The sequence below is a fragment of the Callithrix jacchus genome, chromosome 13, assembly GCF_049354715.1.
Source record: "Callithrix jacchus isolate 240 chromosome 13, calJac240_pri, whole genome shotgun sequence".
In the NCBI taxonomy this organism is placed as follows: domain Eukaryota; kingdom Metazoa; phylum Chordata; class Mammalia; order Primates; family Cebidae; genus Callithrix; species Callithrix jacchus.
In genome coordinates this window covers 68,994,759-69,022,608 of record NC_133514.1, presented here as the reverse complement: position 1 = coordinate 69,022,608, position 27,850 = coordinate 68,994,759, and the positions used below count along the sequence as shown (strand labels likewise).

The 27,850-nt window shown below is 40.0% G+C and overlaps 2 long non-coding RNA genes across 2 annotated transcripts; both read left to right on the top strand.

Annotated features, from left to right (window-relative positions):
- The first annotated feature begins 13,733 nt into the window (after positions 1-13,733).
- On the top strand, positions 13,734-19,136 carry LOC144579028 (uncharacterized). The gene is made up of 3 exons (XR_013525810.1): positions 13,734-15,009; positions 15,610-15,847; positions 18,260-19,136. It is a non-coding gene; the product is annotated as an uncharacterized LOC144579028 (long non-coding RNA).
- A 1,330-nt stretch (positions 19,137-20,466) lies between these two features.
- LOC118146857 (uncharacterized) lies at positions 20,467-26,903 on the top strand. The gene is made up of 3 exons (XR_004732944.2): positions 20,467-20,936; positions 21,981-22,022; positions 26,144-26,903. It is a non-coding gene; the product is annotated as an uncharacterized LOC118146857 (long non-coding RNA).
- Positions 26,904-27,850: the final 947 nt, after the last annotated feature.

The window sequence follows — 27,850 nt, the reverse complement described above, 5'->3', positions numbered from 1 at the left end:
GGACAAGTTATGAGTTGCAGATTTAGCAGTAACTCTTTTTTTTAAAGGAATTGTTGGTCGACTGTTTTCCTCAGCATGCCCTTGCCTTTACTATGAGCTGGTTGGAATGACCTTCCCAAACAACTAGTACCCTCACTCTCGAGGCTGATGACCTTCCTTTTGTCCCTTGCCTTACCTTTTCTGCAGCAAAACTGTACAATACAATACAGCCCTCTGCCAGCAGATCTGTTACTAAAGGAATTCATGCATCTTGCATCTTGAAGATGCATTATTAATGCCTGGACAAATCACATCAGGTGAAACCCAGCAAGTCCCTGGCACTGAAAAAAAGGAACAAAGGCTGGCTCTACAAGAGAGCGATGGATGAGACAAATTATAACAGCTGGGAGTTTCTTGTAAGTAAGGTGGCATAAAAACCAGAAATGCTAAAATTGTGTGCGTAGACAGCAACTTTGTATTTCTGTGGTAAAACAGATTACACACAGTGCTGGAAGAAAGCCACTCTAATTGTAGCTTCGTTAAAGTCATGGTGCTGCAACTCTTTGAATTTCTCAACAAAAGGGGCCAGCTTGCTGGTGACCAAATTACTTCCAAGCACAACCCCAGGCTCCTGTACATGATTTCGGAGATGGACTAGGAAGGATGGATTTTTCTAAGAGGGCAGTAGTGAACTCCGTCTGCACAGGCAGAAAAATAAAATGTGGCTTGGGAGAGCCCACCAGGGAACTCTGGAGCAAGAGAGACCGTGGGGGATGGGGAAAATGGAGTCTCTGATGTCATCTCTCCTGGCCGTGTTGCGGGATGCCTGGACAGGTGGGCATGGGATGGCAGTTTGCTTGTGTATGATTCATCCTTCTGTGTGAGAACTTAGATCTTTTGACTTCTAAACTGGGTAATTGGAGATAGATAAATATCAGGTTTATTTCAAATGGATTACCAAACGCCATGAGCGCACAGTCATTTAGCTGTGCAGATCCATGACTGTGCCGGCTCCCAGTGGTCACTAATGACACATGAGCTGCTTCAGTCTGGATGAGCCTCCCCGCTCTTTTTCTATAGCGGCCATGGCAAGGAGGATTTGTTTTAAATTGTAGGCAATGGCTAAAGTTTATGATCACATTAAAGGGAGAACTTTTTCAAACCTACTTCTATATAATCAGTTTATTAAATAAGATTTCTTTGAACATCTTGAAAGAAATCATATTCTTTTTAAATATGAGAGCTGCTGATGTGTTGAAGAAAGGGGCCAGAGGTTTCTGCGTGTGTGTATGTGTGTGTGTGTGTGTGTGTGTGTACGTGTGTACGTGCATGTGTGAGTGAGCATGTGCTCACACTTGTGCCTCATGCGCACAGTTCTCTTGTGGTTTCTATGTAATATTGCCTGCAGTTTCTATTTGGAGAATCACTTTCTCTTACATGTACTCAACGACAAACATGAAACCACCTAATTATATTTTCATAATCATGATTAAAACCATCTAAATTATCCTGCTTGATGTACTCAAAGAGTTTGTTGATTGCTTTTTGATGTGTATTAGAGCTTTATGCAGAGCCACATCAAATGAGTTGCTTCATAATGAAATAAAGGGAAAAATTCTTTAATATGCATGCACATTTTTATACATATATAATTCATGTTTGGCTAATTAACCAGCATCAACACAAAATCCATGACCATGAAATAATTGTGGAATGGCTGATTACCTTCAAATAGTACATTAATTTCCATTTCACATATATATTTACATATATATCTCTATTTGCACAATGATGAGTCTACCTTTTACAGAAGCCACTCTGTCTTTTGAACCATCAGTGCCTCAAAGTATTTTTCCACATTCTGGGAAAGAGTTGTGAAATTAGGATGTGAATTTCAGATTTAATTTTATAACAGGAATTGCATGTAAGTACTCCCCTTCCCTACCATCTGTTCCCTTGGACAATGGAGGGATTCTGGGCCGGTTCACATGAAGGAACAGGAACAAACAGCAGTCCAGTGTGATCTCTTCCTGTCAATTCCCACAAATGAACAAGTGTCCCTTCCCCTCTTTCTAGGGAACATCAGTGTATGGACTCCTTTTGGTTTTCCTGTTGATACACATACATATATCCCAGGGCAGGAAGAACTAACTTTTAGACCTTTTTCTCTGAGCACTTTTTTTTGTTTGTGGAAGCATTATGAGATATGCCTCACCTTCATTTTCAGAGTCCAAATTATACATCATCATCAGATGTGTAAAACATGCACAGGTGATTTTTAAAGAAGGTGTTTGTGACTATGTACTCATAATTTTGCACAACTGATGAATCTTCAGAGCATTGGAGGCCTTTCAGTTGCCTTTGGAGACCATGGTTTGGAAAAAAACAGGTGGGTGACAGGTGAGGAAGGGCCTGCAAGAGGTGTAAATCAAAGGGGAGAGGTGAAACGTTGTCCAGATTCAGACAAAGGTAATGATGGGTCTAAACAAAAAGTCAAACCAAGGAGGGGTTTCAATTTTTTTTTTTTTTTGAGACAAAGCCTTGCTCTGTTGCCCAGGCTGGAGAGCAATGGCATGATCTTGGCTCACTGCAACCTCCACCTCCCAGGCTCAAGTGATTCTCCTGCCTCAGCCTCCTGAGTAGCTGGGATTACAGGCATCCGCCACCACGTCCGGCTAATTTTTGTATTTTTAGTAAAGACAGGGTTTCACCGTGTTGGCCCGGCTGGTCTTGAACTCCTGACCTCAGGTAATCCACCCGCCTTGGCCTCCCAAAGTCCTGGGATTACAGGCCTGAGCCACTGCACCTGGCCGGGTTTCAATTTTAATATAAAGAAATAGTGGCACATTTATTCATTTAACAAACCTCAAGAACCTACTGTTTGCCAAGTACTGGGTAATTCTGAAGGGTAATGGTAAGTCAGAAGAAACTGAGATACCAATATTCTTCTGGGTGGGGAAGTTACAAAGACCCAATATATTGTGCAAATTTATGAGTAGAGATTTGTACAGAGGACTATGGGGAGATGGAGAAAGGACTTTGTAGTTGTGTGGGGAAAGGCTTTACTGAAGGTGAGTTGGATTTCTCTCCGTGAAAAGCATTTCAGGCAGAGGAAACACTAGATACAAAAGTCAGAGGTGTGAGGAGGTGCACATGTCCTCCTCATGTTGAGTACATATGCATTACGGGGCTGCATTTTCAGTTGTGATGTGGGAAGAGTTAGCCGATCAAGTTAGAAAGGCAAGAGGCCAGAATGAAAAAAGTTAATGCTCTGCACCAAGAAATCTGGACCTTATCTCATAGGCAAAGATGGAATTGGAGAAGGACATGATCAGATTTGCATCCTGGAAGGTGAAATCTTTTGAAGTATAGAGGATGCATTGAAAAGTGGAAAGAAAGATTGGCAGGAAGGAACATAGGAAGTTATGGTAATGCCTCTGGAGAGCATCAGGGAGAGCCTGACACACGCAGAGACAGGGAGGATGAAGAGTAGGGAAAAGTCCTTGACTGGGCCTGTTCTAAGCTAAATGACCAGAGTGGTTAGAGCACCTCCTTTCAGTTATTCGCAAATTTCAGCCACACCAGATCGCCTGCAGTTCCTGCCCTGACCTTGCCTTTGCAAATGCTCTTCCTTATGCTGGAAACAATGCTGATCCCTTGTCTGGGCAGCTAATTTCACTTTCACTTCAAAATTCCTCTCCAGCATTAGCTCCTCTGGCAAGCCCTGTTCCCCGTTGTTTGGATTCCCATAGAACCCGATCTACCTCTAATGAAGCAATGACCACAGTGCCTGGTCCTTGGTTCTGGCCTTCTTGACTGTTGAGGGGACCGTTTTACAATAAATGACATCAAAGTGGCCACTGTGCAATGGGCACTCTTTGGATCTCCTTTGAATGGACAAAAGCAACAGTGTGTCATTTTATCAAATAGTTCTACAAAAGGAAATGAAGAGCCTGCTGTCCTAGGAAATACTGCTGGGTGAAACTTTTCTATTGATCCTGGACCTATGGACTGTAGCTACAGAGTGCAAAGTCTCGTAATGATGTCCTATGTTTTTCTTTTTGGTGATTTAGATTAATATGGACCACCAGTAGAAATAAGAAAGGCCCTAAAATTGATGGTCATCATATACGTTAATTATATGTATATGCAGAGAACCAGGCCAAACAGTCTCCTTTATTACATCCTACATTTGAATTTTTATTTGACCAAGGTAACCAAGTGACAGTAACTTGGGCACTTTTCTATGTTGTAGAGTTACAGACACCGAACTTTAATGAGTTGGCTCAGCTCTTTGAGGATTGCCTTAACATATGATGTTATTTTATCTATCCCTAATTTACTTTAGAAAATGCAATGATCAGAGGGCACTGAATTGAACTTCCATTCACTGTCCATGATCTGGAAATACAATGAAGCTCTAGCTCTCTATGCTGTCTCTTCTGGTCCTAGTGAACATCCCTCTTGGATTTATTTATATTTATTTATTTATTTATTTTTGAGATGGAGTCTCACTCTGTCGCCCAGGCTGGAGTGCTGTGGCGCCATCTTGGCTCACTGCAACCTCCGCCTCTGGGATCAAGCTATTCTTCTGCCTCAGCTTCCTGAGTAGCTGGGACTACAGTCATGAGCCACCATGCCTGGCTATTATTTGTGTTTTTAGTAGAGACAGGGTTTCACTATATTGGCCAGGCTCATCTCAAACTCCTGACCTCGTGATTCACCCACCATGGCCTCCCAAAGTGCTGAGATTACAGGTGTGAGCCACTGCACCCGGCCCCCTCTTGGATTTATTACAGTGATAACTTGATCCCTTGGTATTTCCCTTTAGAGATGCTTTTAATGCCCCCAGATGGTCTCGTTGTCTTGAGACTTCTGGTTTTTTGTCTTCAGTTGTTTCCGTGAAGAGTCCTTAAGGTAACCTAGGCTGGTGAAAAGAGCAGTAAACTGTGTAAAGTCTTGGCTCTGTCTCCAAATAGCTGGATGAGTTTTGAGAAGTTAGCTCAATCTTTGGGAAAGAATTTCTTTCTATGAAGCAAGGTGCTCAGTCTGCATATATTCATTGTTTTCATGTCAGCAACCATTTATTTATCAACAGTTATTAACTAGTCAAAGCCCTGTTCTAGGCAAGGTAGAGACGCCAAAAGAATAAAACCAGCTTTCAGGAGCTCACTGTTGAGCACAGCTATTTTGCCTCTGGAATTCTGGGGCTGTGCACTTTGATATTATAATAAAAGGTGATATAAAAGGCTTTGAATCTAGAGTAGAGTTAGAAGGGAGTTTAGGGGCCATCTAATTAAACTTTCATTCTACTGTATGGAATGCTGTATGGATCATCTGGTTTTCATATTTTTCTTGAACACTTTCAGAATGAGGAATCTATATATTTTTTCTTAATTATAAGGCAGTTCCTCTTGATATTGAGGTGAAAACCATATCTCTGTGATGCACAAATTTAAAAAATTCCTTTAGCTTCTCATCCATTCATTCCATTAGCAAGTATTTATAAAGCACCCTCCATGTATGGGGTGTGGTATTAGACCCTGGGGATAAAACAAAACAAAAAGATAGACTTGGTCCTTGCTCTATGGATCTTATATCCCACTGGAGAGACTGGCAATTAAACAAGCAATGATAATACATTCTGACAATCGTGGAAATATAAATGTGTTATAGCAATATACAGCAAGGATTTCAACTCTAAACCCTAGTGATCAGTAAGATTCTTCAAGTCATCTGGGCTTAGATTTGAAGGACGCAGCAATGCTTGGTAATTTTAACTCCTTATAATAGTCTTTTTAAAAAACTTCAGCTTTGATTTTAGATACAGGTGCTGCATGTGCAGATTTGTTACATGAAAATATTGCCTGATGCTGGAGTTTGGAGCACAAATCCTGTCACCTTGGTAGTGAGCATGGTACCTGATAGGTAGTTTTTTGAACCCATCTCTGACTCTCCAGCCTTTAGTAGTCCACTGTGTCCGTTGTTTCCATATTTATATCCATGTGTGCCCAATGCTTAGCTCCCATTTGTAAGTGAGAACATGTGGTATTTGGTTTTCTGTTCCTGCATTAGTTTGCTAAGGATGATGGCCTCAGTCCTATCCATGTTGCTGCAAAGGGCATGACTTCATTCTTTATTATGGCTCTCTAGTATTCTATGGTGTACATGAACCATACTTTTCAATTTATTTATTAATTTTCTGTGCAGAATGTGCAGGTTTGTTACATAGCTATACATGTGCCATGGTGGTTTGCTGCACCTATCGACGCATCATCTAGGTTCTAAGCCCCGTATGTGTTAGGTATTTGTCCTAATGCTCTCCCTCACCTTCCCCCACTCCCGACAGGCCCCAGTGTGTGATATTCTCCTCCCTGTGTTCATGTGATAAACCATATTTTCTTTACCATGATAGTCTTTGAAACACATGAAGATAGCACTTCCCTCAAATCCTATCCCTCTAGTCTCAATATAAAATAATATTTCAGTTCTCATTTCCAGATCTTGTAAGTATGCTTCTAGCATCTTATCTTTTAATTTACTAATTCAGTCACTTTTTTTTTTTTTTTGGAGACAAGAATCTTGCTCTGTCTCCCAGGCTGGAGTGCAGTGGCTACGATCTTGGCTCACTGCAACCTCCACCTCCCAGGTTCAAGCAATTCCCTGCCTCAGCCTCCTGAGTAGCTGAGATTACAGGCATGTGCCACCATGCCCAGCTAAATTTTGTATTTTTAGTAGAGACGGGGTGACGCCATCTTGGCCAGGCTGGTTTTGAACTCCTGACCCGGTGATCCACCTGCATCAGCCTCCCAAAGTGCTGGCATTACCAGCGTGAGCCACCACGCCTGGCCAATTCAGTCACTTTTTAAAGAAAGAAATAAAATTTGTTTGGCCTAACATCTTCTTAAGTGAACCCATTTTGGCTCCTAGTGATGGTAATTTCTTCTCTCAAAGTGCTTACCGACTATCTGTTTAATTATCCATTAGAGAATTTAGTTGGGTACCAGTATCAAGATTTATCAAGCATTTACTATTTAAAAATCAATTCTTTTTCCTATTTGTAGTTTTTTGGCCTCTCTGGTTCTATAAGATTTTGAACAAATCACTGAAAGTGGTTCTCCAATTGTATTTGCAAACTGTTTCGCCTGGGAGTAATTATCTGAGCCAAGTTACAATTTTCCCCTTATCTCCATAATCTTACCCTTTGGTTGTATCTTAATTTTGTCTGTTCTTCCCTTTTCTGTTTGACGATCACCCTTCTTGGCAAAGACGAGTGCAAAGTAAGAGCCATTTGTTTTGCACCACTTGATAATATTGCACCATCTTCACCAACCAAAGATAGCATTCCTTTTATTTGTTACTTTTTTGTTTTTGAATACAGCACAGTAGATGTGTTTCTGTCTTTGCACTTTTTGCCAGCCTAAGTTTACTTCTTTCTTTCTTTTCTTTTTTTATTTTAAAACAGAGTTTTGCTCTGTCACCCAGGCTGGAGCACAGTGGCATGATCTCAGCTCACTGTAACCTTTGCCTCCCGGGTTCAAGTGATTCTCCTGCCTCAGCCTCCCTAGTAGCTGGGATTACGAGCTCCTGCTGCCACACCCACCTAATTTTAGTATTTTTAGTAGAGATGGGGTTTAGCCGTGTTGGCTAGGCTGGTCTCGAGCTCCTGATCTCAAGTGATCCACCTACCTCAGCCTCTCAAAGTGCTGGGATTACACGTGTGAGTCACTGTGCTTGGCCTAAGTAGTCTCTGGCCTGTGGTCTCTATGGACCTTATCTTGTGGTCCAATGTCTCCTCCTTTTCCTCCTCCTATTCTTAATATTGGGTTATGTAACTGTCCTTACTTTTTCATTCACACACTTAAAAAATGGATTTATTGGAGGATACTCTAAGCAACTACTGTGATTCCTTAGGATAATTCCTCTTTGTTAATACTATTGATAATTATATAATCGGCTTTTCATTTTTAGTGCATCTAACGTTTCTTGGGCTACATTCCTTTTTAGTGTTGTATTTTCCCTGATTTTGTTTTAAAATACTCTCTTCTAAAATCTAAGATGCATTGATCTTATGGGATAAAGAAAAGGGAAGAGAACGAGTCCTTATTTTCTTACTGTGATTGATGCCCAAGTTATTTACCTTATTCATTTTTTCAACGTTCTTTGGGGTTGGTTTGATTGTTTCAATTGTTTGAATGAGCAAACTGAAACTCCATATATTGTCCACATTTGTAAAGAGGAAAACTGGGATTTGAGCCTCAGTCTCTCTGCCCCCAAAACTCTTTCTAATGTACCATAGGCTACGTCACAGACACATCTATATTCTTTCATATTCCACAGAAGATGGATTGTTACTACTTCTTCAGAAAGCCAGAATTCATTTTCCTTGGAAGATAAATGGAGATCTACAGGTGTGAGTTCTCTAATTTCTTCTATGTATTACATTCTTCCACTCAATGATATCTTGACATAAAATGTGGCCTTTTATAATTTTTTTATAATCTTCTTTGTATTTTTTGGTAGCACATGTGGGTGTATAAAGGAGAAGCCCCTAGGGATGAAAGAACCTAGTCAGTCTGGTTGTGCTGTAATCCTAGCACTTTGGGAGGCCAAGGTGGTTGGATCCCTTGAGGCCAAGAGTTCCAGACCAACCTGAGCAATACAGTGACATCCTATCTTTACAAAAAATAAAACAATTAGCCAGGCATGGTGATGCATGCCTGTAGTTCCAGCTACTCAGGAGGCTGATGCAGGAAAATTGCTTGATCCCAGGAGGTCATGGTGGCACCACTACAGGCGAGCCCAGGCCACAGAGTGAGACTCCATATCCAAAAAAATAAAAAGAACTGAGTCAAAGTGAAAGCCTTTGGCATCGGTATTAGTTCTGTAGTAATTATTTATTGCTGCGTAATATTACTTAGCTACTTACAACACAGACTTATTATGTCAGTTTCAATAGGTCAGGAGTCTGGGCAAATCTTGGTTGTGTCCTCTGCTTTAGAGTCTCAGGAGGCTGCCTTCAAGCTGTCAGCCAGGTCTGTAGACTCATCTGAGGCTTGACTAGAGAAGAATCCATTTCCGGCACTCAGTTCCTTTCAGGCTGCCAGACTGAGGGCCTAAGATTCTTGCTGCCCATCCGCTGGAGGCTGCCCTCAGTTCCTTGCCACTTCATCTTAAGTGCTAGTGGAAAGGAGCTAGCCACTAGCGCTGAAAATGGGTCTTTTCAGAATGGCTGCTTTCTTTCTTGAAGCCAGCAAGGGAGATACTCTCCTCTGAAGACAAGGATCACAGCCTTATGTAAAGTAAGCACATGCACGGAGTCATGGACATCCCATCACTTTTGTCATATGTGATCAGTTAGAAGCGACTCACAGTCCCGCCCACACTCAGTGGGAGGGAACGACACAAGGGCATGAATATTAGGAGATGAGATCATGGAGCCCATTTCACAGCACTTCTGGCTCAGCTTTCATTCTTTTGGCTATCAAGACACATTTGGCAGTCCTTTGAGGATTTTCCCTGCCGACATTCTCTGCAACTACCATGGACATACCTGTTCAGTTTTAAAAAATCTTATTTTTCTCTAATGTTAAATCTGCTATCCTTCTGTGAACTTTTAGCATGTAACAAGTTCTTTCAGTTAGAATGTTTTAATCTTCCTGTTTTTAGCATACATACACACACATGCATACATATGTGCACGTGCGCACACACACACACACACACAGAGTACAGCATACTACAGCATCCCTTCACAATCCTTACCAAAGATGAGCAAACTGTCTGGTCCCCATGGTCACATGTGACTTTCTGCCCCTGACCTGTTGCTACTGCTCATAAGTCACTTCCCAGATTAGAATTCTTTTCTTCCCATAAATATTAAAGGAAGGAAATTTGCTTCTTTCACCATGACCTTTCTAGTCTTCCAGGTTTGTTTATGCGCTTTAAAGAATTCATGTCAACATTATATCTCTTGCAGGAACTTTGGCTAATTTCTTCATTATACCCTACAAGAAATAGCCTGTGGTCAAGTTAATTCAAGGGAGAATGCATGAAGTCTGCAGTGCTGGCAGGCGGGAATGACAGTATTGACCCAAGTCTCTGCTCTTATCAGCCAAGTAGACCATTTATGTTGTAAAGAAAATCAGCATGGCTGGAACCTTAATTTTAATGGGTTTGAGTTGGTATTTGCTTTTTTGGACTCTTGTTCCCACCCAATACATTTTATTTTATTACAGGAAAAGTAATATAGGACTTAGGCAAAAACAATGAAATAATTCAGAGACTGGTGCTTTTTTCATATTTGTAGCTGGATCAAATATTCATAAGATGTAGATTTGTAGGTATATTTCTTAGATGGGAAGTGTGTGGACCACCAGTGCTTCCTCAGAGTGTATTTGACAGAGCCTGAAGTCAGGCAGCCCTGGACTTGGTATTCACATAAAGAAGCTCTCTGTACCATTGCCTTCAAATCCATTCTCTCCTATCTCCATCCCTGCTGCTTGATACTTGATGTGGCATTCTTGACAATGAATGGAGCATCAAACACACCTTTTGTCCTTGATGGTGTTTTGAGTATCCCTTTCAGTAAATTTTTAATGATCCTTTCAATTAAGGGCCCAACAACATTTGACAGAATGTACCCTTGTCTAATACTAGCACTTAAGCTGAAGTGGTGTTTTTAGACAGCAATTAGTATCCACAATGCTGTCATGGTATTTGTGAACATACTTTAGGGTTGATCTTAATGATCCCATTACAATAGGCTCTGCTTTTTTCACAAATGTGATGGTTTTGCTTTTATGATATTGTGGAGAAGCTCTGGAATTTGGTTTTGATTAGAAGGGAACAAGCTCATGTGCTTTTGTCTTCTGGGCCTATGACTTGGCAGAGTCAGATCTGCTGAAGGTCTTTCATGGTCTCCCCATGCAGCCCTGTGGTGCAGTGCGAGAGAGGGCTGTGGTGCAGTGCGAGAGAGGGCTGCAGCCATTATATGTGAAACCACGAGGAGTTGGAGATGCTACAGCAATGCCTTTAGTGAACCTTTAGGTAAGATGAAAGGTCTTGTGGAAATTTCCAAAAACAGTAGGCATGACACAATGTCTCAGACAATGTTTGCCTCATCCATAAAAATTTTGAGTGCCTTCAACTGTGTGTAAGCTCCTTCTAGATGTGTAACTGCTATCACCTTTGGCTTGAGTGGGTAAAATGTACATAGGCAAGTTGAGATGAGCAACTATTCAGAAAATATAGCCCAAAAATACTCTTGGAAGTGAGAGAAGTGGAAATGTTTTGTTGCAGTTATTTATAATTATTCTGGTTGGCATTGCAAAAGCTTATCTTGGGGCTTTGTTTTTATGGGAGTGAAGTAGCTACAGGTGATAGCTTACATATGGCAGAGCCAAGTGCCATTAGAAGTTGGCTATTGAGAACAGAGGGGAACCAGGAGGCTAAAAGACCCCAAATGAATGTGTGACCTCCTTCTGGATCTGAAGAGAAAAGTATCATTGATCTTTTTTATTCCTGAATCTTGAGTGCTTTGAGGGCATTTTATAGTGAAATGCTTATGAAAAGAACATATTCATCTGTAGGGTGTCTCTATTGCCACCTACTGTGGTGTTGAAGTCTATCTTAGTGGTTGATTTCTCACTTTCTCTATGAGGAACATGCCATTGCACAGCTGCGGGGAGTGCAGGAGCATTCAGTGAAGTTTTCCTTACATTAATTTGTTCTGTCTTCAGACTATATTTATGCTTTCTCTGTTTGTTTTCCCACCAACTGGGGTTTGAGTTCTAAACAAAAGGCATAAAACCTCATATGACATGGATTCCACATTTCTGTATTATGATCAAATTTACTTAATATTTGCCCAAGAAAGTACTATTTAAACTTAATAAGTTGGCCTATTTACATACATTTCTGCTTGCTCCACTAACTTGCTTTCATAGCCAGCTGTATTCTATCACCCTTTCCTGTCTCAGGCCCTTTACGTACCTGATTCCTTCTATCTGGAATGCTCTTTTCTTCTTTTTGCCTGGTTAATTCACCTTTAAAATGTACTTCAAAGTAGCTTTTCAGAGACTCTTACATGAAACTCTGGATTGCCACTGAACTCGTTCTGTTTCTCCACTAAAAGCTCTACTTTGTGGTCCTAGTCCCAAATATAATTAAACAATATATTAGGCAACCAGCTTAACATCTGAATCCCCAGGTAGAATATACATGTCTTGAGATGGGCTGCTGTCTTATTCATAGTTCTATTTGACACTTCTCACTCAGGTTCTCGTAGTAGAAGCTGCTCAGTTACTATTTATTGGATGATTGAATAAATATTGTGTGAAGAATTTGATTTTGAAAAAAATATGATATACTATACTACTAAAGCACAGCAATTATACTTGAAGTCTAGTTTGTGGCTTCAACTACCACCAGTTCTCTGATGTCTAACACATTTCTATTCCCAAATTGTCCCCTGAACTCTAGATCCATTTAACCAACTCCCTGTAGAACATCCTCATCTGAACTTAAAAGACACCTCTCAATCTCAACTTACCCCAAATGGAATTCCTGATGGCCTATTGCTCCTTCTCCTCAAAATCTATTTCTTCTTCTAATGCATTGTCTTGATTAATAACACTATTATCCACCCAGTTGACTGTAAAAGTGATGCAACCCTGACCCCTGTGCTTCCATATTCATGCCACGTTTTGTTTCCAAGGTTTACTATTTTAACAAGATGAGCTTCTCAGACTAACAGGGATGTTTTCCCATCAAGAATAGTAAGTGACAGAATTTCCCAGACAGATCCTTCAAACAAGAGCTCAAGGTCCATTAAGACATCTGCCAGTCATCTTAATATCTTTCCTCTCTTCCCCCGTTCTTTCCTCAGTGACTGAGTCGTGTTCATTCTACTTGTGAAGTGTCTGGTGCCTTCTCTCCCTCACACCCTTATGAGCTCAGCTAGTACCACTGCATCAACTCCCAGTTGCACTCCCGGATGCTAGTCTTGCTTTCCTCCAGTCCAGGCTCCCAATTGCAATGCAAATGCTGCATTGAAGATAAATCTAGTGTTGGCTGTACCCTACCCTGCTTAAAACCTTCAAAGACGGCCGGGTGCAGTGGCCCACGCCTGTAATCCCAGCACTTTAGGAGGCCGAGGCGGGTGGATCACGAGGTCAGGAGTTCAAGACCAGACTGGCCAACATGGTGAAACCCTGTCTCTACTAAAAAAATACAAAAATTAGCTGGGCATGGTGGCTCGTGCCTGTAATCCCAGCTACTTGGGAGGCTGAGGTAGGAGAATTGCTTGAACAGGACTAGGGAGGCAGAGGTTGCAGTGAGCTGAGATTGAGCCACTCCACTCCAGCCTGGGCTACAGAGCAAGACTCCATCTCAAACAAAAACAAAAACAAAAGAAAACAAAAAACCTTCAGAGACTCTCCTGAGACAGCCACTCCTCCATGTTCTTCATGATCTTCTCTGGCGATATTCATGACTTCAGATCCCAGCACTTCCCTTCATACGGAACAAACCACTTGCAGTTTCCCATGCATTATTTCTTCTTTCCTGCCTCTTGGCACTTACACGTGGAGTCCTCTGCTAAAATGCAATTTCTCAGTAACCCTGCACATTGCTTTTGTTTGTTTGTCTTTGAGACAGGGTCTTGCTCTGTCACTCGGGCTGGAGTATATTGGCACAATCAGGGCTCACTGCAACCTTGACCTCCCAGGCTCAAGCAATCCTCTCACCTCAAATGCACTTTTGATTATGTATTTCTAATTCATAATAGTGATTATGATTCTAATCATAATTTGAATTAAATGATTCTAATTTGAATTAAAATAGAGCTGAGAATAGCTGTTGGAAGAGGAGTCTTTTCTCATACATTTTTTTTTTTTTCAGAATGGAAAAAATGTGTTTGAATCTTGTATCTGAAGAGAAATTAAATGTTAAATAAAAACTAATATGTGACAAGCAAGCAATGTCTCATCTTGTAGAAGAGGGGTACTATATATTCTGATATATATTGAAATAGACCAAGGAACTAAGGTTGGATAATTATCTTTCATAACTATATTTGGAGGGCATTGCCATTGATGGACAGTTTAGTCTTTATTTATCTTAATGGAAAAACTTGCTGAATAGGATCCCATGTAGTTCCATTTTTAATAACCTGGATTCCAGAAGTGCATCCAGTCTCATGTGACTTAAGTTACATCACAATCCTTCATTCTCTGAGGCCTTTCCATAAACCAACCATGAAATCACTCTCTACAGCTCACACTTTTCTCAACATTTGTACCAAAAGTGTTCTCCTGAGTGATGAGAAAAATTATGATATCTTAGGTCTTGCGGAGGATATGCTGAATTTGAGTTTTTGCTAAGAATACATGAAAAATGAAATATGTGTGGAGCAGTTACCATACTCCTGGAGCAAGCGTTGGATGATGAGACATCCAATCGTGTTACAGTTGACGGCGCCATCTTGGATTTATTCCTCACCCCCAGATTTGTCAGGTTGGACTTGAATTTTTGAATGCCGAAGTGCCTTTCATAAAAGAAGCGCTGTTTGTTGGCGCCCTATGGCAGAGGTCCCCTCCGGTGAACTGTTTATCCCTCAATGCTAAGTGGACTTGTCTCTAAACACTTAGCCCAGGACATGGCATATAAAGCCTCAGTTAAAAAAAAAAGAGCCTGTAGAGGCTAGGAAGAAACCACAGCATCTTTGAATTTCCACACATTTGTGTGGTTAGGTGATGAAAGGAATTATCTAAAACATATCTTTTAGTAGCCACAATGTAAGCCTTCCTTTCTTTTGTGTTCATTTGTGTTTTTTCTTTACTTTGAAGGTGAGAAGATGCAAGAACTCATAACTGCAAACTTCAAAGGGAAATGGCATTTCTCTCGTACTTCAGAAGTAGCCAGGGATGAATGAGCTCTACCCTCATGGACTACAGATCCAAGTTCCTGGCCTTCCAAACAATCAATGCTGGTGCAAGAGGTACCTGGTTAACTTTCAAGAGTTTTAAGGTAAGAGACATGTATTTTTTTCTTCTACTATAAAAAACACCATATGGTCATGTAGAAAATGGTAAGACATAATTGTGTGCATTATCTTTTAATAGCATTTATTAATTACATGATCTCTTTTTGATTTTGTGCTGTCTCCCTTATACGGGTAAGATATTTTCAAGGCAGTCACTTTATTTTGATGATCTCTCTATCTTTTGTGCCTTTATATCACAAATGATTGTGATTTGTGATTATGGACTAAATTAGCAGCCGAAGATACTATAAGCATCATACCAGGTCTACAGTTACATAGACAATAACACATACACAGGAGGTTTTAGACTATTCTGTAACAAGCAGCATAGTTCTTTAGAGCAGCTTTAATTGAGAAAAGGCAGGGATTTATTTTTCTTCTAGATCCAGAGCAAATGAATATGCAACTAAAAGTTATCTGTCTTAATGTTAGTTTGAATATGCAGCTAAATATTTTCTGCTTTGATTTTAGTTTGATAATTGATTCATCGACAGAAAAAAAAGTAACATAAAATAGCATTAAGAAGCTCAACATTTTTCTGGAATGGCTAAGAGGATGTGGCCCTTATATGATCTCAATTTCAGATCAAGCTGTTAAAAAATTGGAGAATGGTAGTTCAGCCATAGATGTCACATCAAGCTTCTTCATCATTTTTACCAGCATTATCTAAATGCTGTAATTGATATCAAATTGCAAGACAGGAGGCCTGGCAATAGAACCTTGCAGCTCATCTCTCTTCAGATGGCATATGGGGAAGACTGATGACAGCTGGATCCTGGAAAACCATTGCACAGTGATATAAACAGCTGAAGGCTGAGTAAGGTACTTTCTATTAATATACAGTAAAGAATTTTGGACTATACATTCCAGGCCTAGGCTTCTGGGAAGTGAATAGGCCAATTGCATGCATAGATGATCAAATTAAGGATCAACTCATTTGGAGCAAAAGCCTCAAGGCAGAGATGGAGCCTCAGAATGACACCCACCGAGAATGGCCAGGAGGTGGGTCAACTACCCACAGGTGCAGCAAGGGGTGGATGATGGACTTGGCCATGGTGTGACAGTTTCACTTAGGAATAGGAAGGTCAGTCTATGTATAGCAACTCTAAATTCCCGGATTAATTCTTTTGCTGCAGGCCTCAGTTTACAAGTGAATTCAAGAGTGTTAATTCTATATCCTGACACTCAGAACTCCTAAAAACTGAACTGTAGATAAGTTACTTAACCTTTTTGTGCCTCACTTTCCCCATCTGTAAAATGGAGTAATAATTGCACCAAAACATGCAAAGCAGGTTGTTTAGAGCATTGATTAAGTTAACAAAGTAAGGGGCTTAGAAGTGTCCCTGGCAGAAAGGAGCCACTCAACAAAGGTCCGTTATTATTATTTCAGAATCTGATGAATGGGAAGAGATCTTTCCAAACTGGAAGGTTACAATCAGCAACGGTCTTTATGTCATATGATTTAGAGAAAGAAAGTTTAGATATTTCTTCTCTAGTACACAGATATTTTTAAATTATAATCTCTACATTCCATAAACATTTACTGATAATTTTCAATGTACAACTTGTTGCTGAGTGCTAATGGCACTAGAGTTGAATCAGCCTTCTACCCAGTAGAAAGAAAGTCTCATATTTATTTATCTGGCTTTTGTTCTCTCTTTTTCTTTCATCTGCCTCTCACACATAAAATTTCTTCATTTTCCTTGTTGATCGGTTAGCACAAAATGCCAGAGTTGGGCAAATAGCATCATGTTGCTGTTCACAGCTGGTTAGTCGAGGACTGAATATCACAATTGCCTTGGGTTGTTTGGAACCTATTAGGGTATAGCTTGTATCTTGACATAGTAGACAGTTTTTCTAGACCTTTACCACGCTTCAGCCCCATACCTTATTCCAGAAGCACTTTAGTAGCACTTAGTAGGTTCATGGGAGATACTCAGTAAATCTTTGTTGAATGAGTAGAAAGCCTTGCTAATGGCTCCTGTGTGACCACATGATTCTTTTGGTCATCTGAATCATAGGAAGGGCTTTTATTTCCATTCATTCCTAGAGAAAAGGCACTCTTCTGATGAAAGGGAGTCACAGCTGGTAATAGTAAAATCACCGAGTGACTTTCTGAGGTTAGTACTCAGAAAAAACAAATTGTTTTCCTACATGAAATATGGAGCTGGTTCTGATGACCAGAACCTTGGAGATTGACATCACACTGCCAAAAATCTAAAAATTTCGAAAGTATTCTCTCTTGGTGAGTCTCAGAGGAAACAGGCACTCTCCTACATTGCTGGTGCTAGGGAAAACTGGCATAAACCTAATGGAAGGAACTAGGCAATAGCCAGTTGAATTACATATACATTTATCTATTGACTAGCAAGCCTAGAAAGGGGGTTGATAAGTGTGTATATAATTATCCACTGACTACCAATCCCTTTTCTAGGAACCCATCGCAAAGATAAATTGGCAAAAATACAAAAGCACATTTATGCATGCCTATTTATTGGAGCACTATTTGTAATTTCAAAAGACAAAAAAACCCCTACTGTTTGTCAACAAGGATTTAAATGAATAAGCTGTGGCACAATGATAGCAATGACATGTAGCACTCCAGGAGTACTTTGCAGCTGTAAAAAGAAATGTGGAATATCTATATAGACTGCTCAGGAGTGGTGTCCTGGGTAAATGGAAATAGCAGAGTGCAGAACACTATGCAATAAGGTATCTCATATCTAAGAAAGATGTGGAATAGGAATATATAAATCTATTTGCTTATACTTAAATCATGGACGTAAATGGAAGTAATAAAAATGGTTACCCCTAGAAGGCTAATGGTTACCCTTTAGCCATGGGTAGAGAGTAGATGGAGCTGCAAAGCTGCCAAAACAGTATTCAAGTTTCCCTCTTGGAACGGCTAGAGGAGCCAGCTTCTTAGGAGGCAGCCTGCTGCTGTGGGAGGATATGGGGGCCCCAGCAGCATTGAAAAGTCTCTGACTACCCTGAAGTTGGAGACCGTCCCGGGGAATCTACGCAGTGTAAGGACAGAGAAGACAGGACCAGTGTTTGGTAGGACTGACTTTTGAAGTAGGTATATGCTTTACATAATTATTAAATAAGATAAAATCGAAATGAGCAAGCCCTACAAATCAAAAACAAAATGAAACAAATTAATTTTTTAAATGCATTCCTTACCATGCATCTGAGCTCAAGCCAGGATGATCCTAAAAGCTTTATTTTGTTCAGACCTAGAAACTGAGCTGAACTCTGGTTGATGAGAGCAAGCATCCTGGAACTCTGTCTTGCCTGCCTGTCTTAGCTGATTGACCAGACACTTTTCATCACCCCTCCTTTCTTTATTTGGAACATGAGCATCTCACAGGCATGAAAAATGAGTCTCTAACAAAGCCAATGATAATGCAGTTTTAAAAAGGCATACTGTAATTGTGTCATCTGGTCAGATTTACTAATGAATGGAGAAAATAAAGGAGAAGGGCAGATTACGATTCCTGAAACTGATCCCTGTGTTCCCCGGAAGATGGATTTGGACCTACAGGACTGAAGCTGTGTTGATGAAGAAATCGTTGGTGCCTCTGAGCTGTCCTTCCTTGGGCATTGTCCTTGGAGCTGTGTTCCTCATATGAACTTGCCATGCTGAAAAATGGCATCTGGCTCCGCAGCAGAGCTCGCCAAAGGAGTCGGTCCCAGCTTTCAGGACAGCTTTCCTCAAAGTCATTCTGGATGAAGATTCCAAAGCGTTGCTTCTAGCACTTTAAAAAAGTTTCTTTAGCCATGGGTAGAGAGTAGATGGAGCTGCAAAGCTGCCAAAACAGTATTCAAGTTTCCCTCTTGGAACAGCTAGAGGAGCCAGCTTCTTAGGAGGCAGCCTGCTGCTGCGGGAGGATATGGGGGCCCCAGCAGCATTGAAAAGTCTCTGACTACCCTGAAGTTGGAGACCGTCCCGGGGAATCTACGCAGTGTAAGCTTGGGCGGGCCAAATGGCCATTCGGAACTGCCAAAGGCTGCCTGGATCGCTGGTTCACATAAGCTCGGGCTCAGCAGGCTAAGCTGCTGGCATTTGTTCAGTGGGGGAAAAATAAAATAAACTTTGTGTGGCAAGTGATAACCCTGACATTTCAATATATTTACCACAATGTTGTTTCCTAGAGTCGCGGAGTACAACAAATTAGAATTATAAATACCATCCAATTTTCCTAACAGCTCTTGTGAGTTATTAGAGAAAATCAAATCACCTTAGTCAATCAAAGGCAGCTTAAATGCCACTATGCTGCTCTCCCTCAAGAGCTAAAAGCACCTATCATTCCTATGTAGTGGTACAACTCCTTCAGTATGGTAGAGACTAAACACTTTTGTGTAAATATGAAAATATACAAATCAAGTATACAAAATACTTTACTGAAACTTGGTTACGTTTCAGAGCTTGGACCTAAAATCTGATGCAATACTTAAGTTTTCTTGGGAGTTCTAGGAATGAAGAAAAGCATATAATTATCCTTTATTTTTGCTCGGAGAGTGCATTTTTGCATGCATTAGTGTCACTCTGCATGTATGTAGGAATTTAAAATTGACACAAACTCATGATTGTACATGAGACGTTGAATTGGAGACCTGCGAGCATTTTATGAGGGGACTCTTTCTCTGTGAGAAGCCGGATGCTCAGAAGGCTACTGGAAGGAAATGCTTCATTCCAGTCAGCCTTCACCTAAGCGGGAAGCAGAGAGGCCCACACTCCTCTCGCAGCCACGGGTTGTGGTAATTGCTGATACTTTGATGAGCTGTCAACGTGATAACTGTTTGTCATGTCCCACTTAATTGGAGCCCCATAGAACAATAATGAAGTACCCTCTCCATGCAGATGACTTTGTGATTGATGACCCAGCTGAGGAAATCATTTACAAATACAGGCAAAAATTCAGCCTGGTGATGGATCTCATCTGATATTCTCTTGGTCTTTAGAGTGTAGCTCTTTGATTGACACTCATGGTATTGAGATAACCCAAGAGAAAAATCTTGCCTCTAGACACAACAAAGGCCCCTAAATTGACTCACTCTTACTGAAATAGGTGAAATTTTGTTAGCTTTGCTTTTTCAAGCTGACTGAAGGTTTAGTGCATATATATTTTTAATGCTGTGTGAGTGAAAATAATACATTGGAAGTGATATCAGTTGATTGACATTGCAAAAAATTGGGTTCCATTTGCACAGGGTCATTTCTCAGTTAGATGTTCAGAAGAGGGTGCTGGTGGCCCTAGTAGTCCTGGCATAGTGATGGCTTCTTTCGGAGGAGGTGTTGTAAAGGGTGCAGAGGATGTGTTGCTTTCATAATCAATTTCCATTCCCACAAACGTTCCCAACTCCTTTCAACAATGAATTGAGTAACATAACAATACATTTTTCTTTTGGTGTTCAAGGTACTCATGTTAGAAATAATTGGGTTAATTTAAAAATTATAAATGAAAGATAGAATATTTCAAGAAAGTGTGACCCAATCACCTGTGGCAGTCATTTGTAGAGAAAGATGCTATTAGTGCTAAGAAAGGTGATTGAGTGCTGTTTAAAAAAATAATCAAGAGAGCCGCTAGTATTCATCAGGGGCTGCTCTCAATAGCTTATTCTCAATAAAGGCAAAGGAATCAACTCAAACAGAGGGTTCAGTAAACAATGAAAAGTAGAAGAATATCAAATTATTAGTGTCGTCTGTTGCAATGTAAAGTGAAATGCATTTATATGATGTAGGCAGGTTCCTGTATTTGTGTTTTCCCTTTAGAACCATATTAAATTAAATTAATGTTTATCTGTTACATTCAGAACTTAGAATTGTGTTCCTCAGGATCTTGAGGAAAGAACATAGAGCAACCAACAATGATGTACGGTGACCTATGGCATCTCATTCAATTACAAGGTGAGGATAGGAAAATCATCCCTTCATTTACTCAGCCATCCACTAATTCTCACAATTACATATTGAGGGACTACTAGGTAACAAAAGTTTGGACTAAAGTTATCAAATCTGCTATAAAATGCACATTGTTATAGGTATTCCATATATAAATGCATGTTTACATGCCTTCATTGGAGTACTGTTGAGTACCTGTTGTGTGTAAGGTGCTGTGCTAGATATGACTGGAACATAGGAATGAATTAGAAAAAATACCTCTTTAACAGAGTAGCCAGCTGCGCATGTCAGTTCTGAGGTGGGTAGAGCTTGCTTTAGAGAAGCTGCTGTGGGGTGTACCGCATTCGAACTGGTTCCTGAAGGCTAGATTGGAATTCCCTAGGTGGAGATGGGGAAAGAGAAAGTAGAGGGAACTTTCTAAGGAAATGTTCAGAGGTGGAAAATGGCAGGTAGAAAATGTTTAAGGATGACCATTTGGTGGGCACAGCGTGGGTGCATAATGATTGCATGAGCTGAGCAGAACAGCCGCAGGAGAGGAGGGAGCAGATCGTAGCAGGCTTCCTTTCAATCCTGGAGTAGAGATTTGGAGCTCTGCGTTCACACATTGGTGCAGCATTTGTGTTTCCCGTGGAAAGAATAAGAAGATCAGAGCTGGGCTATAACAACCTTTATCATATGGTGGAATGGGGACTGTCTTTAAGAGGGGCAGGCTTAGGCAGGGAGATGAACTGTGCAGGCAGTTTGTAGAGACCCAGGAAAGAGGACGTGATAACTACAGAAGATGGAAGGTAAGGAAGGAGAGGCCAAGATGGCGTCATTGAGTGGGGAGAGGGACAGGCAGAGACGAGGAATGTTTGGGACTAAAGATGGTAAGTTCCACTTTATATCGTATCATCAAAATACCCATCAATTTTTCCTGAAAGCAGAAATGGATTTACTCCTAGAATTAAATGGTTAATAGTTTCCTAAAGTTGACGTTGCTGAGGGAGTGATTTACCATGGCAGGGAAAAGCAGTCTTAGGAGTGCTAACATGCCTTTCTCATCATTAGATTTCAGGAATCACAGACAAGACTGTGCCTAAGTGGAGACAGGTAAATAAAGCTTACTCTCCCCAGCCCCCTGCGCTCCGCACTAATGGAGATCCAGCTGCTGGGAGCGATGGGAGCAGAGGTGATATTTGTGGGATCAATGCAACCCTGGATTCTCTTGCCACCAGCCCCGTCTCCTGGGGAGCCGTTGAGTTAGTGGAATGAGAAGTGGAAGAGGGGATGACATGGTATTGGCATGCCTTCATTCCCTCAGATGTTAGCCAGCGGCGGCTTTTGTCCATTTTCTGCTCACCTTCGTTGTCTGTTTGGCAGGTCCTTTTGTTTTGCCTTCTCGTATTTGTTTCCTTTCCCCCGTTTTCCAGATAATTCTAACCTGATTGGCTCCCCCATCCTCTCTTCTTTTAGTCCTTCGTTTTGCTATATTCCTGCTTCTTGCCTTGTTTTTATTGTTTATTATGAACTACTCGAAACATACAGGAAAAAAATCATTGAGAATAAGGAATGTAACAAACACCCACTTATATACCATGGAACTTTAACAAATGTTAACAAAGCAAACTTACTTGCTTTGGATCTTTTCTTAAGGCAATAAAAATTCTATCTATCCATCCATCCATCCATCCATCCATCAATCATCTATCCATTCATCCATCAACATAGTTAAAGCCCGCTGTGAATTACACCTCCTTTATAACATAACAATCTCTTCTCCAGATGTTAGCACTCTCTTGAGTGCTAACATTGTAATTCTTATGCATGTTTTCATGCTCATAGAATCACTACATATATACTACATATGAACATTAAATTGTGTTGTTTTGTATGTTTTCAGTCTCCCATTGATAATATATATATTCAATAACTGGCCTTTTTTTTTCCGCTTAACCTAATATTTTTGATATTTATCCATGTTGATAATTGAAGTTCTAATTCATTTATTTTGATTCCTGTATAAAGTCCTTTGTATTAATATACTACAATTTATTTAGCCAATTTGCGCTTAATGAACATTTAAGTTGTCTCTGATTTTTTTCCTCTGCTACAACAAAAATTGCTGCAATAATCATTCTTGAGCATGTCACATGTGCCGGAGAATTTATCTGAATTATATACCAGGAATTGGACTTTTTAGGGTGTTAAGCATGCTATTCTTTTTTTTTTTTGAGATGGAGTTTCACTCTTGTTGCCCAGGCTGGAGTGCAATGGCGCGATCTTGGCTCGTTGCAACCTCTGCCTCCTGGGTTCAGGCAATTCTCCTGCCTCAGCCTCCTGAGTAGCTGGGATTACAGGCGCGCGCCACCATGCCCAGCTAATTTTTTGTATTTTTAGTAGAGGCGGGGTTTCACCATGTTGACCAGGATGGTCTGTCTCGATCTCTTGACCTCGTTATCCACCCGCCTCAGCCTCCCAAAGTGCTGGGATTACAGGCGTGAGCCACCACTCCCAGCCCCAAGCATGCTATTCTTACTTATTATTGCCATATTGAGCTCCAAAGTTGTGCGACCAGTTTATAGGTTCACCAACAGTATATGAGAGCTTGGCCTTTCTCAGTATTCTTCTCCTCAAGAGGTATTATGAAGCTTTTAGATTTGCCAGTATGTTGGGAATAAACTGGCATCTCATTGTTGGTTCACTTTGCATTTCTTTGATTACTAATGAGATTGAACATTTCTTTATAAGCTTATTGTCTGTTACAGTTTTGTGAATTGCTTGGGTATATGCTTTGTCCATTTGTTGCATTAATTTCTCCTTTGTTTCTGATTTTATAAGTTTTTCACACATTCCTTTGTTTTATATAGACTGTATATGCAAATAACTTCTCTGAGAAGTTATTTTTCTGGGATAAATTTTTTGTTTTGCTTATGCTATCTTTTGATGCAGGAAAGCTTTTAATTTTAATGAACCGAATGTATCATTTTTTTTATATGGTTTTGCTTTGTTTTGTTTTTCTACCTTTTCTTCTATTGTCTTTGTTCTTTTTGGGTGTCTGGCTTGTCTTCCCACTCTCTCTTTTATTAAATAGCTTTTAAGATGGGGATTATGGGTTTCTTAAAGGTTTGTTAAGCCTCATCTGTAAAACTATGCCACTTATTTTGAGGAGAAAACCGGGAGTGGAAGAGATTTGGCTGCTAGCTTTTTTCAATGTGTAGTTTATTAATTTAGTTAGGTTTTCTATTTCTTCAATGTTGATAAATTTATTTTTATGCAAAATTATCTAGTAATTGTCACGAAGTTATGTAAAGTACTTCTAATGATTTTATCCTCCTCTGTGTGTAGGGATGTCCTTTTTATTTGTTCATATTACTTGAGATCTTGTTTTTCCAAAGACCAGCTTTTATTTTATTGATGCTTCCTATTCGTTTCTATTTGGTAAGTGTCTTTTGTTGCATTTAGTTTCCTGCCTTATGCATTTACAATGTACTCTGTTGAGTAAGAAGCCTGCGCCTGGCACCTCTAGCTAGTATTTAAGGCTGGGAAAGGCAGAGCAGCCAGTGAGAGGAAGGTGAGGAGAGTATTGTGTCGAGGAGAAAAGTGAAGAAAGACTTTCTAGAAGGAGGGTATCATCCACTCTGCCGAATGCTGCAAAAGGCTGTGTTAGATGAAGACTGGAAACCGACTATTAGTTTCTGATAATGTGAAGTAGTGATTTTTTTGGAGGGGTAGGATCTAATTGGCTGGAGAGGGTTGAAAAGGGAAGGGCTTTGTGTCTTAGTGGACTGGTCCTTTTGCATGGCTGGGTTGATGTCTCATTGTCATACTATTAATTCTTTTTTATTTTAATTCTGTTTCATCTGATATTCATATTGCCACTAGCATTTTTTTTTGATGAATGTATTAGTTTGCTGGGAATGTCAGAGGAAAGTACCACAGAATGGATGACTTAGACAACAGAAATTCATTTTCTCACAGTTCTGGGGTCTGAGTCATCGGGGTTGGTTTCTCCCGAGGCCACTCCTTGGCTTTCAGATGTCTGTCCTCTCCCTGTGTCTTCATATGGTCTTCCCTTTGTGTGTCTCTGTGTCCTAATTTTCTCTTTTTATAAGGACATCAGTCATATTGGATTAGGGCCCACTGAGTGACCTCATTTTCACTGAATTACCTCTTCAGAGACCCCATCACCAAATAGTACTGGGGTGGTACTTCAACACATGAATTCTGGGGAGAGTGCAATTCAGCTGGAAACAATTTCTCTGGTGTTCTTTCCCATATCTTTTTGTGTGACTTTGTGTTAGGTATGGTTTTCACAGTGCAGCAAATAGGTGAATTTAAAAAAATTCAATGTGATTAGATTCTGCTTGATCCAGTTTGATTGGTGTTTTTAATATGTATTTTATTAAAAATTAAAATATTTTAACATTTTAATTTTCTCCTTTCATTTTATTGTAATTTCTGCCATATTCTTTTTTGATTTCTGTTCATGACAATTCTTCTCCCCCTCTTCTCTCTTTGTCCTAATTTCACATGAATTGGGTGAGTTGTCAGTATCCCCCTTTCCCTACTTTATGGTTTGAAAGCTTTAGATTGTTTTTCTGTTTTGCTGGTGAGTACCTTAAATTTTAAACACATATACTTATTTATACATTTTTAATTAATTAATTTTTTGAGATGGAATTTCACTCTGTCTCCCAGGCTGGAGTGCAGTGGTACGATCTTGGCTCACCACGCCCGGGTTCAAGTGAGTCTCCTGCCTCAGCCTCCCGAGTACCTGGGATTACAGGCACCCACCACCACGCATGGCTAATTTTTATATTTGTAGTAGAGACGGGGTTTTGCCATGTTGACCAGGACAGTCTTGAATTCCTGACCTCCAGTGATCCGCCTGCCTTGGCCTCCCAAAGTGCTGGGATTATAGGTGTGAGCCACCGTGCCCGACCTTTATCTTATACATTTTTAAACAAAGCTTAAAGTTATTCAGTATTTCTTCCAGAGTATTTTTACATTCTCCTTTGAACATATTCTGTGCTATCGTTGCCCAGAGATTTGGAAGTTCATTAAAAATTAGTATTTTTCTAATTGATTTTAAATTAATTTCCCAGTATATTTTATCAATTTCTGTAATCTCTCCAATTTTGCATAATTGTCTTTCCTAGTCATAATACTGTGGTAACAACTTTAAAAGCAGGGCTGAAACAATACAGTTTAATTTCTTGTTTACACTCCAGGCTGGCTAGGATTCAACTCCTGCATTCCAAAGGCCACCTGAAGGAGCAGCCGGCATCAGCAGAGGCAGAGGGGAGAGGGCACGCTGGCTCTTAAAGCTTCCATGCGAGAGAATTATCCATCATGTTCACTCACATTTCCTTGGCCAAAGCAAGTCATATGGCCAAGCATGACTTCAAGGGGGATAGGAAAATAGAATCATCCTATGGCTGGGGGCAGTGGATATGGTGGAGCTGGGCAAGTCATCCACATTTATCTTCAGTCTGGCTTCCCTTTCCTTCACGCTGAACATATTCTTTAATAAATCTTTTAATTAGCATCTGTGAGTGGTAAACTCTTTTATTTTTATACATGTAAAAAAGCCTTTATTTTTCCCTGACTCTTAATTAAATGTTTAGCTGTGTATAAAATATGAGATTTACTATTTCCTTACCTGAGCACTTGGAAAATATTATTCTATTGCTTTTTGGCCTGTATTTTTTGCTAATGAAAGTGTTGTTGCCAACTTAATTGCTATTATTTTGTAGGTAATCTGTCATTTTTGGCAGCTTTTAGATTTTTTTTCAAACTGGATGTGGATTTATTCTTCCTTATCCTGCTCAGAACTTGAAGCACACACATTTAGTCTAAGGATGTATGGCTTCTTTCATCTCTGGGATATTCTCAGCCATAATTTTTTCAATGATCTTTTGCTGGACCTCCCATTGAATACATATCAAACTGCTCAAGTTTACTAAATCACTTCAGTCCAGTCTAGAATTTATTCCCTTAATTTTTTCTATTTCTCTATATTTTAAAAATTCTAAGACTTGTAATTATTTTTATAAGTATCTTGTTTTTATTTGTTATTATGTGTTTCTAGATGCTGTTGCTCATTTATATTTTTGATGATCCTAACCACATATTTTAAAGTCTTTGCTAGACTGTTTTATGGCATGGATCTCATTTGAAGTGAGTTTATTTAACTAATTAATTAACATGTTTGGCTCTCTGTGAACATTCTCTTTTTGTGTGTTTTGGGATTTGGGTTTATGAACTCAAGTGAGGAGATTGTTTTTTCCTTTGCTCTCTCCCTTTGTACCCACTTCTTTCTACCGAGAAATTATACTGTTGCTTTCACTCAAACCCCTGCACTCTGGTTAAGAACAAGTTTTTATCATCATACAGTGTTTCTGATAGTATTCGAAACAGAAGGCCACTTGGTTCCTTCCACTTTGCTAGACTCCTGGCTTTTTAACAACTGAAGCCACAGTCCTCATGCAGTAGTGTTAACAAATGATCTCCTTTTAGGACAGTGGAGAGACACCCTCCAGCCTCTGGCTTCAAGCAGTGAGCCTAGCTCTAGATATCTGTCTGGCATGGAACACTTTTAGTCCCCATTACCTTGTTGGAGCAAGCTTAATGACCACCAGAATCTGATAGGCTGTGGTTTAGCATCTCCCCCAATGCCCCATTATTGCTCTGGGTTTCTGTGTCATTGATCCATAAGGACCTTTGAGTTGCTTTGAACCTACCAGAAAGGAGGTTCAAAGCAACTTAAAGGTTCTTCTTGAAACTTTCAAGAAGGTTCTCTAAAGAACCTTCTTCTTGAATACATCTTTCTGGTTTGTTATTTTCTTTTTTCTGTTGTAATGCTTTCTTTCTCATCTATTATTTCTAAGTATTTGAAGCAGAAGAGATAAACTTTGGATTTTGAATTTACTAAGACA